Below are 17,233 nucleotides of genomic sequence, written 5' to 3'. Positions count from 1 at the left end.
CCGCCTGCCAAGGCAGGAGACCTGGGTTCGATGGCTGGGTCGGGAAGATCCCCTGGAGGAGGGCATGGCAACCCACTCCAGTATTCTTGCCTGGAGATTCCCATGGACCGAGGAGCCTGGCGGGCTACAGTCCGTGGGGTTGCAGACTCAGACACGATGGAGCGACTAAACAGCAGCAACACGACAACCGCGCTGTCTCCACAAGCCTGCCCGCCTCAGGCAGCTGCACGCTCCTCCCCGCAAAGTCATGGCCTCTCATCTCCTCCTTTCATGGCGGCTTTTTCCATTTGACTTTCTGGAAGTTTTAATCCCACGCTCAGCCACTGCCAAGTGACATGATCGTGTCTCGACCGCAGCTGGACTTTTTTAAAAAAAACCGTTTACAAATGCTCTTCCGGGGCAGGGGCTGGATGAGTCGCTTTTGGGGCCCTTCCAGTTCTGTGATCTTGGGCCTGACGGCAGGCAAGGAGCAGAGGGTGCCCGGGGACACGGGCTCCGGCCCCCGCCCCCGCGGGCTCTGGGCCAGGGCGCCCGCACCTCCGCCAGTTCAGCCTTCCTGGCAGTGGGTCTGAAGGAAGCTTTTAAATAGCAGCAGCTGTTGCTTCTCAGGGACGTTTCTGGGAACACAGCTGCTGAGTTCAAGTCACGCTTTGGGGTTGTCTGCAAGAAGGCTCTATGGAGAGATATCAAACGTCCGTCTCCTCAAGGAGTTCAGTTACATGTTCAGAATTTTCTGTCACTCACACACACTGAGAGACTGAACAGACAGAAGAGCAACGGCCAGAACATACATTAAAGACAGAACCTCGGCCCATAGACTGCAGCAGCGCCCGGGACACGACGCCTCAGCCACACATGGGCTCCCGGGAGCCTGCCAACTTCCGTGCCTGCTCGAAGCTTAGGACCCACTGAGGCTCCTCTTGGCCAGCATCTTTCCACTTCAGATTAGCTGCCCGAGCTCTAGGGCGCCCTCCAGGTGACCTGGGGAGACCAGCTGTTCCACAGGCCCCGAGAGCCTCCTCCAGGCCCCTGAGGGCGATGGTGAAGGAGCAGCTGTGAGGTCCACCCGGCTCCCTAAGGCCCCACAGGCCCGGGAGAGCTGAGCAGACTGAGGCAGGTGCAGGAGTCACCCGGGAGGTCACCCCATGCCCGGCCCTGACACCTCACTGATGTCCCTCTCCGGCTCTGCAAGGCAGCGCTTGTCACCACTTTACAGACAGGAGAACCGACGCCGAGGGGAGCTCACAGCCCCTTCAGTGGAGGGAGAGGCAGGGTAAGCAGCCCGGAGATGCTGCGCCCTGGCCACCCTCGTGGGCCTCCCTCACCTCGCCTGCGTAGCCTCTGCGTCCAGCCTGTGCGGTGCCCCTCCCCCAGTGCTCAGCCAGGAATCGGGACCCCGCTCAGAAGGGGCAGGTATACGTGCTGGACACCAGAGGCCCACACCGCATAGCCCTCTGCACATGTGGCCAGGAAGCCAAACGGAACAACGAGGTGGGATGCAGAGTGCATGGCCTGCACACTATCCTCCTGTGCTCACAGGTGAGCTGGGTGGACATCACCTCCTCCTTCCTCCCAATGATCCTGCGGAGACTCCAGCATCTGGAGCCCACCCTGGCCACCCACAGCCGAGCAGCAGCCCTGGGCTGGCACCACCTGCCCCCCCGCAGATGCCTGGCAGCCACAGCAGGTTCAGTTCAGTTCAGTTCAGTTCAGTCGCTCAGTCGTGTCCAACTCTCTGTGACCCCATGGACTGCAGCACACCAGGCCTCCCTGTCCATCGCCAACTCCTGGAGTTTACTCAGACTCACGTCCATCGAGTCAGTGATGCCAGCCAACCATCTCATCCTCTGTCCTCCCCTTCTCCTCCTGCCTTCAGTCTTTCCCAGCATCAGGGTCTTTTCAATGAGTCAGTTCTTCACATCAGGTGGCCAAAGTATTGGAGTTTCAGCTTCAGCATCAGTCCTTCCAATAAACACTCAGGACTTATTTCCTTTAAGATGGACTGGTTGGATCTCCTTGCAGTCCAAGGGGCTCTCAGGAGTCTTCTCCAACACCACAGTTCAGAAGCATCAGTTCTTCTGTGCGCAGCTTTCTTTATAGTCCAACTCTCACATCTAAACATGACCACTGGAAAAACCATAGCTGAGACTACATGGACCTTTGTTGGCAAAGTAATGTCTCTGCTTTTTAATATGCTGTCTAGGTTGGTCATAGCTTTTCTTCCAAGGAGCAAATGTCTTTTAATTTCATGGCTGTGGTCACTATCTACAGTGATTTTGGAGCCCCCCAAAATAAAATATCTTACTGTTTCCATTGTTTCCCCATGTGTTTGCCATGAAGTGATGGGACCGGATGCCCTGATCTTAGTTTTCTGAATGTTGCGTTTTCAGCCAACTTTTTCTCTCTCCTCTTTCACTTTCATCACAGCAGGCTAGGCTAGTATTAAAGCACAATATTATTTTTCTCCCAAATGTTACTAGATGTTTGGAAACCCTATTATTTAACTTATATGCAGAGTACATCATGAGAAACGCTGGACTGGAAGAAGCACAAGCTGGAATCAAGATTGCCAGGAGAAATATCAATAACCTCAGATATGCAGATGACACCACCCTTATGGCAGAAAGTGAAGAGGAACTCAAAAGCCTCTTGATGAAAGTGAAAGAGGAGAGTGAAAAAGTGGGCTTAAAGCTCAACATTCAGAAAACGAAGATCATGGCATCTGGTCCCATCACTTCATGGGAAATAGATGGGGAAACAGTGGAAACAGTGTCAGACTTTATTTTTCTGGGCTCCAAAATCACTGCAGATGGTGACTGCAGCCATGAAATTAAAAGACACTTACTCCTTGGAAGGAAAGTTATGACCAACCTAGATAGCATATTCAAAAGCAGAGACATTACTTTGCCAACAAAGGTTCGTCTAGTCAAGGCTATGGTTTTTCCTGTGGTCATGCATGGATGTGAGAGTTGGACTGTGAAGAAGGCTGAGCGCCGAAGAATTGATGCTTTTGAACTGTGGTGTTGGAGAAGACTCTTGAGAGTCCCTTGGACTGCAAGGAGATCCAACCAGTCCATTGTGAAGGAGATCAGCCCTGGGATTTCTTTGGAAGGAATGATGCTAAAGCTGAAACTCCAGTACTTTGGCCACCTCATGCGAAGAGTTGACTCATTGGAAAAGACTCTGATGCTGGGAAGGATTGGGGGCAAGAGGAAAAGGGGACAACAGAGGATGAGATGGCTGGATGGCATCACTGACTCGATGGGCGTGAGTCTGGGTGAACTCCGGTAGTTGGTGATGGACAGGGAGGCCTGGCGTGCTGCGATTCATGGGGTCGCAAGGAGTCGCACACGACTGAGTGACTGAACTGAACTGAACTGAATAGGTGTGGAGCAGATTACATAGAAAACATAACGAAGCTGGAATTCTAAATTTAATTTTTTAAAAATTGGGGTGTAAAAAAACCATATCTTTTAATATTTATTCATTGTTTCTCCTTCAAAGCACAGGTTGGAAGGAAAAAAAGCTATGGTGATAGCTTTATAGAGGTTTTTAAACCCTAAGAGTAGAGTTTTAAAGAAGCAATTTTAATTTAAATGTTATATAATAATCTACTTAATGATGCTTTTTAAAATTTCCATCCTTTTTCTTATTCCCAATTAATGGCATAAAAGTTAAATTTAGTAATGAATTTTTCTATTAAAAAAACTCAATTCATCACAGGCAGGAAAGAAAGATGATTTTCCTTCTTGTGAATCTACTTAAAAGAATGGCTTGTCATCCTAGTAATTACCCAGAGTTCATTCCTTCAGTCCTCCCCACCTTCCTTAAACCAAAACTATGCCGGGTATTGGGCTTCCCAAGTGGTGCTGCTGGTGAAAGATTGGTCGATGCAGGAGCACGGGAGACACGGGTTCGATCCCCAGGTCGGGAAGCTTCCCTGAAATAGTAAATGGCAACCCGCTCCAGTATCCTTGCCTGGAAAATCCCATAGATAGAGGAGCCTGGTGAGCTGCAGTCCACAGGGTCACAAAGAGTTGGACGCGACCGAGCATTCTGCTGCCCTGACGTTTTTTGTTTGCTTTCTAGATTTTTTTTTTTTTTTTTTATTGTGGACCATTTTAAAAGTCTTTGTTGAATTTGTTGCCATATTGGTTCTGTTTTATGTTTTGATTTTTGGGCCATGAGGCATGTGGGATCAGGAAGTCCCAGTAAATGGTTTAAAAGAAGTTTCAATTAGGAAGACATTTTGAGCAAAACAATCATTACATGGATCAAAGATGTTCAGAAAACAGAGTCTTAAATCTTCACTTTAAAGTATCTGTGGACTGAAGCTTACACTCGCGGCCCATCCGCCCAGGCCTTTCTTGAACCAGTTTGTTAGCTGTAACTTAATCAGAAATGCAGGAACCACTTTGTGAACTTCAGCAGACTCACCTGTGCAAAGCCAGCAAGCCACCTTCAGCACACCAACCTCTCCAACAGGAGACCGCCTCCACGACCTTAGAGGTCACCCGACGTCGCTCCAAATGGATCTATGGTCCACTTGCTTTTGTTATTTTTAAAGTTCGTTGAAACATGACTCGAAAAAATAGCCTTTCATTTTCTTGGCCTCGTGGTCAATTCTCCATGATGTGTTTTTTAAAAAAAGCAAGTTAACATAAAATGAGTGGCTGGTACAGAGGTCAATATTATGATTCTCCCACATTTAAAATTACTACTGGAATCTAGTAAAGCAGCAGAGGTCCATAAATGGCACCACCCTTAGCTACAAAGCACAAGCCCACAGGACTGTATTAACATGGCGATGAAACTGCCGTCCTTACCACAGTCCTCCCAGAGAACGACCTGTGACAGAAAAAGCTTCCTGACTTATCAGAACGAGCGTTGCTGCGAAACCGTGGCGTTCCGTGACAGCCGCTCTCGGCAGACGGCTCGCAGGGCGCGCAGGAGAGTCTGGGAAGGCCCGGCCCGCCCTGTCCCTTCCCCAGGGGCCGTGCAGGACCACTCTGTCCCCTCGGGTGCTGTAAATCCCAAGGAAAGCCAGCACGTAAAGCCCCATCGCCCGAGACACCGAGGAAACAGAAGCATCTCGCATGTGAAAGAGGAGAGGGAACCTCAGCCTTTTCTATCTTTCCCCTTTCGCCTAAAATGATCTATGTTCCAGAGACACAGAGAACTTAACCCGAGAAGTTTGAGGTGAAGGTGAGGAGCCCTCATCTAAAAAGTTACCCAGCCTGCGTAAACCACTTCATAGATCACGGTTCTATGATCTGCCACTGAACGGATTAGATTCATCGCAGATATAGCTTTATCTGCTCTTCATTTAAGCAGAAGAACGCGTTTCTATGGACAGCACACTCATTTATCCTGATAACTGGAATGCAGCCAGATTTTTATCAGTGTGAAAAACAAAACAAATGTAATTTTTTAATATTAAAAAACTTGGTCATTCAGTCATCTTGACAAGTTATAAAGTGTCACTTCTTCTGAGGGCAAAGTAGCACTCGCTCACCCTGCCTGCAAACACCGAGACACAAAGACTGAGAGGCATGAGCACACATTATTACACAGAATTCATCTTGCAAGAATTACAGTTATGGAGCAAAAGCATCGAGGCCAGAATATGGTTGCAACAGCTTTGCTTTTATTCTATTGATGCGTTTGCCACTCAAGTTTCTTTCATTGTCACCGTTATGTCAAACTCACAAAGGAGCGAGGGGGAAAATAAAGCTTAAATGGACCATGATTTCTCATCAAGTGCTGGACAGATGCCAAGGCCTCCCCGCTAGAACAGACATGAAGAAGGTGATTATTCTTTAAGACCAGATCCATTCATTCAGGATCTGGTCATTCATTCACAAAGGACCCCAACCTCAACTGGCCAGCAGGCAGGCGACCACCAAGCGGCCTGTCTCCGGCCACACGGAGAAAAGTGTGGCCGCTCCGGACCAGGGGAGGCGAGGGGACCTGCCCAGGCAGGCCGGCAGAGGACGGCTCTCAGGGCTGGGTGTTAAGGCATCTAAGTGTAAGACAGGGACGGGGTCACTTTTAAGGCCAGTTCAGTTCAGTTCATTTGCTCAGTCGTGTCCAACTCTTTGCTACCCCATGAATCGCAGCACGCCAGGCCTCCCTGTCCATCACCAACTCCCGGAGTTCACTCAGACTCACATCCATCGAGTCAGTGATGCCATCCAGCCATCTCATCCTCTGTCGTCCCCTTCTCCTCCTGCCCCCAATCCCTCCCAGCATCAGAGTCTTTTCCAATGAGTCAACGCTTCACATGAGGTGGCCAAAGTACTGGAGTTTCAGCTTTAGCATCATTCCCTCCAAAGAAATCCCAGGGCTGATCTCCTTCACAATGGACTGGTTGGATCTCCTTGCAGTCCAAGGGACTCTCAAGAGTCTTCTCCAACACCACAGTTCAAAAGCATCAATTCTTCAACGCTCAGCCTTCTTCACAGTCCAACTCTCACATCCATGCATGACCACAGGAAAAACCATAGCCTTGACTAGACGGACCTTTGTTGGCAAAGTAATGTCTCTGCTTTTGAATATGCTATCTAGGTTGGTCATAACTTTCCTTCCAAGGAGTAAGCGTCTTTTAATTTCATGGCTGCAGTCACCATCTGCAGTGATTTTGGAGCCCAGAAAAATAAAGTCTGACACTGTTTCCACTGTTTCCCCATCTATTTCCCATGAAGTGATGGGACCGGATGCCATGATCTTTGTTTTGTGAATGTTGAGCTTTAAGCCAACTTTTTCACTCTCCACTTTCACTTTCATCAAGAGGCTTTTGAGTTCCTCTTCACTTTCTGCCATAAGGGTGGTGTCATCTGCATATCTGAGGTTATTGATATTTCTCCTGGCAATCTTGATTCCAGCTTGTGCTTCTTCCAGTCCAGCGTTTCTCATGATGTACTCTGCATATAAGTTAAATAAGCAGGGTGACAATATACAGCCTTGACGTACTCCTTTTCCTATTTGGAACCAGTCTGTTGTTCCATGTCCAGTTCTAACTGTTGATTCCTGACCTGCATACAGATTTCTCAAGAGGCAGGTCAAGTGGTCTGGTATTCCCATCTCTTTCAGAATTTTCCACAGTTTATTGTGATCCACACAAAGGCTTTGGCATAGTCAATAAAGCAGAAATAGATGTTTTTCTGGAACTCTCTTGCTTTTTCCATGATCCAGCAGATATTGGCAATTTGATCTCTGGTTCCTCTGCCTTTTCTAAAACCAGCTTGAACATCAGGAAGTTCACAGTTCACGTAAGGCCAGTAATTCCTGGCAAACGTGTAAGAGGAAGAAGTTAGTGTGTCCACAGAGACAGTCCACGGAGTAGCGCCCGCGTTCCCCTGGTGAGCGCACCGGCCTTCTGACCCAAGACGCAGACGAGAGCATCCCAAGGGGTTCTGTGAACCCCTGATTGCTGTCTGAGATTTCCCTAATTTTAAAGACTGGAGAGCATCCCGAGGGGGTTTCCGTGAACCCCTGATTGTTGTCTGAAGGTTTCCTAATTTTAATCACAGGTGCTGGCATCCAACTTTCCCCTCTTGTTGCCGTGTGAAGCTCAGTCTCTTATAGCTCTGGCAAGTCTATCCCAGACTCTCCCACTCTGATCCACTTAACACTGGGACGATCCATTCTCACCCACAACACACAGACGTGTTCACCTCCATCGGTTTATGAGGCCAGAAACCTTTAACCCACAAAGAAGCATAAGGATATGGCTTCTCTGACTGTTTCAGTAACAAATAATAGAAAATGTGGTTTTCTTATGTAGTATATCTTCTCCTTCCAAAAATATCTAGAAACTTCTTGCCAAACATTGCACATACTCTCTGCACTAACGTTCAGGACATCTGCAAATTCTCACAGGGCTCTAGTCTTGCCCGCTATTGCACTTCATCCTGCGCTTGCTAAGTCACTCAGGCGTGTCTGACTCTTTGCTACCCCATGGACTGTAGCCCACCAGGCTCTTCTGTCCACGGGATTCTCCAGGCAAGAATACTGGAGTGGGTTGCCATTTCCTTCTCCAGGGGACCTTCCAAAGCCAGGGATCCAACCTGCATCTCTTACATCTCCTGCATTGGGAAGCCCGTACAACACACAGATCAGCCACAAGTATACAGCTGTCTGCTTTTAACTTCTCTTCCTTTCAGAGAATACCGGCCTGACCTCCAGGCACGAGGCAGACGTCTGGGATGCTGATACCCAGGAACCACCTTCAGCACCAGGCCTGGGACCCTGGTGCTCTGTCTCCAGATGCCCTCAGCCCCAGGCCCCCCTGCGCAGCCCCCGTGCAAGTGCACCCCGGTCCCCCACCAGGAAGAACTCATGGCCTCGGGACGGTAACAGACCTCAAATCTCGGAGCCCTTTGCTCGCCTTTCCCACCTCCCTCTCAGGAGATTCTGCCAGATTTAGAGCTGAAAACGTCCGTGAGCACCACAAGCCACTAAGGGCTGTGCTCCGCACCCGATCACCCTGGAGTAGTGCGACAGGCCCATCGACTTCCTGGAGAAAGGCCACCCTACCCCCACTCAAGACAGCAAAAAGCCAGACCTGCCCCTGGGACTGCTGTCCTGGCAGAGGGTGGCCCAGGCGGAGGCTGAGATCAGGTCTGTAGAAGCTGTTTCGACCTTGCACTTGAGAGGGAAGGGAAAGCACCCTGAAGCCATTGTGGAATAACTTACAGAAACACGGAATTAAACCTGAGGCTCCACGGCATCTTTAATCCCTGCCTAGTTGAAAAATCTTCCCGATACTAAACAATAGTGTAGTTGGATGGGCAGGAAAACGTGTTAAAGTTATCACTGAGGCTGCACCACTTCTTGGAAGAATTATAAATAGCAGTCCTTGTCCTATTTATCGAGTCTTTGCAAGACAGAAATATAACTCTAGAAGTAAAGCCCACACCCAGCCATCCTGCTCATCAGCCCCGGTCACAATGCTTGCAGATGCTGCAGGAGGTCAAACGTTGAGATGGAACTATGCTGCACTCGGGAAAAAGAAAAAAGCGCGAGCGGTAAATGCCTGAGTTTTCTGATGACAGTAGAATTCTATTTGCACTATGAGGGGAAATCAAGATCGCACCAGTCTTGCCAAGAGAGCCTCTGAATGGACCGGAGGCCGTGGGTGAGGTGGGGTTGTGCCCGTCTCAGCCCCGAGGGGATCTCTACCCTGACCGTTTATGGCTATGGTCTTGATGCTGGCCTCCAGAATGTCTGCACACTTGCCAGAAGCTCAAGATACTCATCAGACCCTTGCCCTAAATAACCTGAGACAGCCTATCCCCCATGGACAAATATTTCCTTTCTTCTTCAGAGTTAATTATAATTCTTGCCAGACAAACTCGAGCAACGCTGTGTCCTTCTGCCCTCATAAGTCCCCGACTCTCCCTCTTCCCCAGAATGCTCTGTGGGTTTTACCTGAATCCGTGACTCCTGAGTTTCGATTCTTAAAATCCCAAATTGATACTGGCCATTGTTTTAGAGCATCTGTCTGTGTATTTATGTATTTATGTGTATGTACCATTTTTCCATCTAAGAATGATACTGTCAAAATCAACTTTAAAAACTTCTTGAAGGCTTTGAGAAAAATAATCATTTATGTAAAGTAAATGTTCCTAAAATTCTTAGAAATATAGGAGCCGACTCAAGTGTTTTTCAAGTTCGTGTGATATGGGGTAAGTTGTCTTGGACTATTGGACTGTTCTTTATTTTTCTTGGACTATTCTTAATAATAATAAGGGCTTCCCTCATAGCTCAGTTGGTAAAGAATCTGCCTGCAATGCAGGAGACCCTGGTTCGATTCCTGGGTCAGGAAGATCCCTTAGAGAAGGACATGGCAACCCACTCCAGTATTCCTGCCTGGAGAATCCCGTGGACAGAGGAGTCTTGCAGGCTACAGTCCATAGGGTCGCAAGAGTCGGACATGACCTAGCGACTAAAGAGAGAGATTCCTAATAAGAGACTGTGAAAGCCTTGCTTTACATTTTGAATGAGCCACCTAGGAAGCCAGGATTCCACGCACTTCCGGCTGTCTTTCTCATATCGTTGATTATAAAAGAAAGCTAAGTCTTCCCAATATTGGAAGTGCTAAGTTTTTTTTTTAATCACATTATTCCCTATACTTATTTTTAAAGTCTTTTATTGTCACTTTGGTAAATAAATATTTTTCATAGTGATCTGTGAAGCTATTTAGCCAAGTGTTCAAAACTTTTTGACATTTTGCACAGCTTTCCAAAATCAAATTCCAAATGACATCTTCCTGACCTTGAGACTCAGAAATTTCCCAGAGGATCTCATAAAATCTCAAAGGATTTGGTCTCTCACTTTGTAAAAAGAGATGCTGAACTCCTTAGGTCTATTTGATATGTTAAACTGTGTTGGAAACATTCTCGAATAAAAAGTGATACTTAATCTTCCTTAGGTTATATTTATACAGATGAAAAGTTGTTTCAGAAATTATAAGAAGTCTCTAGAAATTTGTCAATATCCTTGCTTTCCATGGAATGTCCTAATACAGCGCTACTGATCATTCCAGTTGCCTTCACAGGAACAACCAAATCGCCTTCCAATTGCAAACTCTCGTCAAATCTTTAACTGTGGTCATTTTAAGCCTTTTATCATTTACAGACAGTTATTTTTTTTACTCTAGTATTTTCCCAGTTGCTCTTGTAATCAAATATAGGCCAAAGTTCTTCATCTTAAACAAAAAAGCACCATCTCTGGGACATGGGGAAGGACGGTCCTCTGGGAGCAAAGACTCCTGGTCCCTTTGCTTAAATAACTTTAAGGTCACACCATTGTGCTGGGTAAAATTCTTCAGAATGAGTGGAGAAGCTAATGGATTTGTGTAACTGCTAACTCGAGATCAAGCAGAGCAAGAATTCATTCAGTTCAGTTCAGTTCATTTGCTCATTCGTGTCCGACTCTTTGCGACCCCATGAATCGCAGCACGCCAGGCCTCCCTGTCCATCACCAACTCCCGGAGTTCACTGAGATTCACATCCATCGAGTCGGTGGTGCCATCCAGCCATCTCATCCTCTGTCGTCCCCTTCTCCTCCTGCCCCCAATCCCTCCCAGCATCAGGGTCTTTTCCAATGAGTCAACTCTTTGCATGAGGTGGCCAAAGTACTGGAGTTTCAGTTTTAGCATCAGTTCTTCCAATGAACACCCAGGACTGATCTCCTTTAGGAGGGACTGGTTGGATCTCCTTGCAGTCCAAAGGACTCTCAAAAGTCTTCTCCAGCACCACAGTTCAGAAGCATCAGTTCTTCGGCCTCAGCCTTCCTCACAGCATGGGACTAGATGAACTGATGAAGAATGGTTAGTTAAGACTTTTATGGCTTTTTTAGTAAAACTTCAGATTCTTTAACATTTGTTTTTCCAGATTTAAGGAACCACTTTCCTCTTTTCTCTTAAGCTTCCTGTTATTGTTCAACTGGTCAGTCGCATCCGACCCTTTTGTGACCCCATGGGCTCTAGCCTGCCAGAAGCCTCTGTCCATGGGATTCTCCAGGCCAGAATACAGGAGTGGGTTGCCATTTCCTTTTCCAGGGCATCTTTTCAACCCAGGAATTGAACCCGCATCTCCTGCATTTGAGCCCGCATCTCCTGCATCAGCAGGTGGATTCTTTACCACTGAGCCACCAGGGAAGCCATAAGCAACCTATAACTCAGAGCAAGTTGCTGAGTTATACCTTTCCAAACAGAACTGAATCACTTATCTTTCTCCCTGACTTCTCCAGGACTGGAAAACTCTTACTGAGTATTTTTACCTTCATGGAAATCTGGTTATTCCCATGAGTCCAATAAGAATCTGTTCTCCTAAAAGCAGGACACGGTGGGCACTTTGGTTATATAACAAAGCTTTGACTGGATGTGGTATTGGAGAACGTAGGTTGTTGTACCGACATGAAGTTTTGATTGTAACCTAAGTGCTTGACATTGAGGTTTTCATTGCCACGGCATCAGCTTCGAAGACATCCATCTCAAGTAAACGTATTACCAGCTATATGACTTAGTTACTAGCCAAACAACTGGGGAAGGGCCCAGGCTGCCCCACTCCCCAAGCTCCCCTGTTAGGAAGTCCTGGGTAAACTGGATAGCTGGCCGTTTGCGTGGCCTGCTCCTCCCATCTGTGCTCAAACTCCCATTCCTACGTTTCAAGCAACCTATAAAGAGTGTGCGCGTGAAACCCCAGCCACTCCAGCCTTGGACCCCGACGAAGGCAGAGCCCCAGGCTCGCCCATGCTCTCTTTGTACCCGTGACCTCACCGTGTGCTCCTGGCGGGCCATGTGCGGCCGTGCACCCTCCAGGGCCGGCGAGGAATCCTTTCTGGTTCGGTTCGTTTCCATAGACAGGTGCAGAGCTGAGAGCCTGGGCCTCTCTGTAGAGATCAGTCTATTCTGGGCTGTGAGTCTTCCTGGGAAAGTTTCAGACAGAAGAATGATGGGGTGCAGGAAAAGCTATTCCAAAATGTGGGACCACTCCTTATGCTGAACAACTTGAGGAGGCAGAAACGGGCAGGTCTTCTGACCTTGCCTCCACCCTCCTTCCCTGGAACCCACCCCACACCTGGAAGAAAGGAGCAGCCTCGTCTCTGCAGACAAATGTGTGCCGAGAAGAATCCCAGGATGACACGGACCTGCCGTGCAGCTCAAGGGACTTTGCTCAGTGTCATGGGAGGTGGGTGTGGGGGACAACGCACGCAAGAGTATGTGTGTCCGGCTGAGTCCCTTTGCTGTCCACCTGAAGCTATCAAAACGTTATCAGTCAGCTATAATTAACATTGTTAATCGTTATTATAATTAACATTGTTAACTGGCTATAATGCAAAATAAAAAATTTTTAATTAAAATGGATAACCAACAAGGACCTACTGTACAGCTCAGGGAACTCTGCTCGGGGTTACGGGGCAGCCTGGATGGGAGGGGAGTTTGGGGGAGAGTGGATGCCTGCGTATGTACGGTTGAGTCTCTTTGCTGTTCACCTGAAACTCACAACACTGCTAACTGGCTACACTCCAATATAAGATAAAAAGGTAAAAAAAAATCCCAACAACAGGCGCTGTTGGCAACACTTACCTCCTACTGCTTGATCAGCCGCATTCCTCCAGGACTGTCCATTCCTCATCAGAGCCAGTATGAAAACCCTCACGTCCATGCAAACATTTCCTCAGACCTTCGCTTCCTTATGAAGGTTTCCATTTCATGTAAAACATTAAATCAACGTGTATGCTTTTCTCCTGTTGGTCTGTCTTTGTTAGTGTAACTTTGAGACCCACTCAGGAACCCTAAATGGGTAGAAGAAAACTTTCTCCTCCCCTAGAAGAGCCAGTGTGTGCTCAGGCTCTCAGTCATGTCCGACTCTTTGCGACCCCATGGACTGTAGCCCACCAGGCTCCTCTGTCCATGGGATTCTCCAGGTAAGAATACTGGAGTGGGTTGCCATTTCTTACTCCAGGGGATCTTCCCAACTCGGGGATCAAGCCCAGGTCTCTTGCATCTCTTCCACTGGCAGGCAGATTACTTTCCACTGAGCCACCACTGAAAACCATACCCTGTAGTCTGAATTCACTGCATACATGTGTCTCCCAGGCATCTGTGAAAATGCAGGTTCTGACTCAGCAGATGTGAGCTGCCCCCCCAGCTCTGCATTTCCAGCAGCTTCCAGGTGAGCTGGGGAAACAGCCAGCGGGTCTGCAGGACTGAAGAAGGAGCCAGAACAGGACACAGTCCTGCGTAGAGACCCCAGCCCGCCTCCCACCTCCTTGCCAGCTACAGACCCCGAGCACGACTCTCTCCGCCCCCCAACACATGGGCAGGACCCGGCTCCTCTCCTGCCGTGATGTCACACACCCTGGGCATTCCACTGTGTCCCGGAGACCAAGGCGAGAGACGCTGAGGGGCCTTCAGGAGAGGGTCCTCCTTCTGCTGGAGGGGCATGGCGGCCACCACGGGAGTGACCCTCCTGGTCCTGCTGCTCTACTGCGGGCAGGGAGCCGAGCTGCCGCCGATCAGCGTGACCTCAGGTACAGCCTCGGCGCAGCCGTGGCCGGGAGGAAACGGGGCCCCCGGGTGAGTCCGGGGGCATGGGGTTCTCCCAGGCCCTTCCCCTGCGTGCGGCCCCAGATTTACCACTTATTCCTGGAGGATGCAGCAAGCTGCACAGCTATCCTATATTCGAAGAGTTTTTCGGATGGGAGAGTAGCATGCATTATATACTTTAACTTTTATGATCGACATTTCTAGCTTACCCAAAAGTACAGGAGTCCTGGAAAGAAACTCCATTCCCTGGTTTCAGTCGTACACATTTTGCCATCTTGTTTGGCACACACACACACTTTCGTGGTTATTGGAGTATTTTAGCATCGCCCAAAATGTCTTATGATTCCCTGCAAACGTGTCTTGCTAAGATAAGGGCATTTTTCTTTTACACACCTTCAGCGTCACTGAAGCACTAACAAAATGAAGAAAGCCCCCAAGCAGGGCCAATCCTGGCCCACGCCCAAACCTCCCCCCGGGTCTCAGAACGTGCTTTACAGGCGGCGGGTTCGAATCCCACCCAGGCAGGCCCCTCTGGGCTCCGGCCGCTGCATCCCGACCCCTGGGTCGAGGAAGGCGACAGTGGACGCCCCCGTCCTGGGATGTGATCACTGCCCGAGGAGTGCAGGGGGCGGGGTCCCCCGTGACCCGACTTTTCTGCTGGGAGACCTGAGCCCAGGCCCCCTCCCACCTTCCTCAGAGGGACGAGCCCAAGGAACGAGGCCCTGCCAGGCCCCCTGCCTGGTGCCCAGTGGACGAGCGGCCCTGGAGGTCCCCACAGGGCTCGGGCGGCTCCCGCGAGAAGGACACGGCCTCAGCCCGGCCCCAAGTGACCAGGGAGGCCCAGCCCGCTCCGGGTCTGGGCAGGAGGGCAGGGGGTTCCCTGCCTGAACTTGCCGTGAAGAAGCTGGCATTTCTAGCGATCTTTCCTCAGGACACTGAGTTTTGAGGCACCTGCAAGGAGGCATCCTCTGGGTGCCGGGGCACGGGGTCTGTGACGGGCAGCGATGGGGGCTCACCCCGCGCTGGCTCCCCCCTGCTGCTGCTTTTGTGGCTCCCCCCCCTGGCGCCCGTGGGAACGGCTCCCGCCGGGACTGACCTGAGTCTCCCGACGCAGCCCTAAGCCTGTCTGGCTCCTCGTCCCGACAGAGTGTCCATAGCAAGCCCGAGGGCAGCTCAGGGCCAGTCCCGGGCCATGGTCTCTGCTCCAGCCTTCAGCCTCAGTGGACATCGGGCTGGCTTGACCCCGAGGGCAGCTCAGGGCCGGTCCTGGGCACAGTCTCTGTTCCAGCCTCCACCCTCGGCGGACACCGGGCTGGCCTGACCCAGAGGTCAGGAAGGGGGTGGCCCTGGTCCCGGGAGGACAGAGGTCACCGTCCTGCTTTCCCCGGGTGGAGCAGAGCACACCCGCTGCGCTCCACGGCGAGCCCGCGCCAGGGGCCAGGACGCACACGTGCAAACACGGAGCAAGCAGCATCGTCCCCGCGCGGACACAGGGCACAGGGCACAGGGCACAGGGCTGGCGGACCCTGGACGACGGGAGGAGACGCAGGCGGACAGGCAGCCACACTTGACGGGCCGGGCGGGCGTCACAAGCATCAGCATCTCTCTGCACACGCGCGTGGCGGGCTTGCACAGTGGCCCCATTATAATTAGGTACAGACGCGAAATGAGAAGAATGTTTTTAACAAAGCGCTCGCAGGAGCAGCTGTGCCCATCCGTGATGGCTCGCTAACGTCGCCTCTGAAGAGGACTGTACGTTTGTTTGCGGCGCTGACGGGGGTCGCGCACTGGGAAGCGATTGTCGTCACGGCGCAGACCTTTCTGTGCAGTTTCCCTGCATTGTTCTGAGCCCGCGTGTGCGCAGATGAGCGATTGCTATGCAGATTGTCCATCATTAAAACCATTTCAAAATCAGCGTCATCATTGGTTTAGTGCTGGAACTTGAATGCCTGCAGACACCACCTGAGCGCTCTGTGTGAAGCAACGGGAAGCTGGCCTGGCCCGGGGTCCGGGGGCGGCCGTCTGCTTTATGGTCTCCTTGGGGTCCCCAGGGTCCTGGGGGCGGCCGTCTGGTCTCCCAGGGTCCTGGGGGCGGCCATCTGCTCTCTGGTCCACCCAGGGGTCCTGTGGGTGGTCGTCTGCTCTCTCATCTCTCCGGAGTCCTGGGGGGCAGCTGTCTGCTGTCTGATGTCCTTGGGGTCCCTGGGGTCCTGGGGAAGCGACTGTCTGCTCTCTGGTCTCCTGGGAGTCCTGGGGGCGACCGTCTGCTCTCTGGTCCCCCAGGGCTGAAAGAAGGGGCTGATCTTGACCTTGAGTGGAGGACATGGACCCTGACACCAGCTCTGAGAAGAGTGGGAGGCGCCCTGGGGGTGCAGTGGGGACCGGTGCTCAGGGTCTCTGCACCCTGCCCAGCCCCGCCTGGCAGATTCAGGTCAGCAAGGCCGGGAAGGTGGAGCCAGGGATCCAGGGCCCCATGGAGGACTGGCTTCCAGAGGCCAGCCCCCGGGGACTGAGCCCCCCCTGGGATCACTGTTTACAGACGAGGAGCCACAGGGGCCGGACTCGCAGATCCCCAAGCAGAGGGCCAGAGGGCAGGCAGCCGTGCCCGTCTCCCTTCCTCCACGTCACGTCCTCAGCCCCAGACAGGCTTTCGGCTGGACACGTCATCGGGGAGGAGAGTGTGGTTTTCACAGAAGGACGTGTGTGCCCCTTCTTACCCTCCCCGAGGGCAGTGCCAGTGAGCCTGCCCAGGAGCAGGGTTGGTTCCCAGAGCAGGGCCACCCTTCATCACCCTCCAACCTCCTTCCAGACGAGCCCTGAGCCCCCAGATCCTGTGCAGGGCTTCCTCCCCTCGAGCAGGCTGGTGGGCCCACAGAACCAAACCTACTTGGAGAGAAGTTGGTGCCAGTTCGAGGAACACTGTTAACCTACTGGGGTCTTTATTTCCCCCCAGCTTCAGCCACTGAAACGCCAGCAAATCTAAGTAATCTGGATGCTGATATGGCCTCAATATTCGGTAAGGAAACTCCTCCTCCCAAACACGGCCGTGTCTGGGAGGGGCGGGGGGCTGAGGCCGTTGCCCAGACACCCTGGTGCAAGCCGCACAGGCGGGGAGGTGGCCGGGTCTGAGGCCCCGCCAGACGGGAGTGGTGACGGGGACGCCGCTGAGCGGGG

Source organism: Bubalus kerabau, chromosome 12, assembly GCF_029407905.1.
Source record: "Bubalus kerabau isolate K-KA32 ecotype Philippines breed swamp buffalo chromosome 12, PCC_UOA_SB_1v2, whole genome shotgun sequence".
Classification (NCBI taxonomy): Eukaryota; Metazoa; Chordata; class Mammalia; order Artiodactyla; family Bovidae; genus Bubalus; species Bubalus kerabau.
This window is presented reverse-complemented; position numbering follows the sequence as displayed.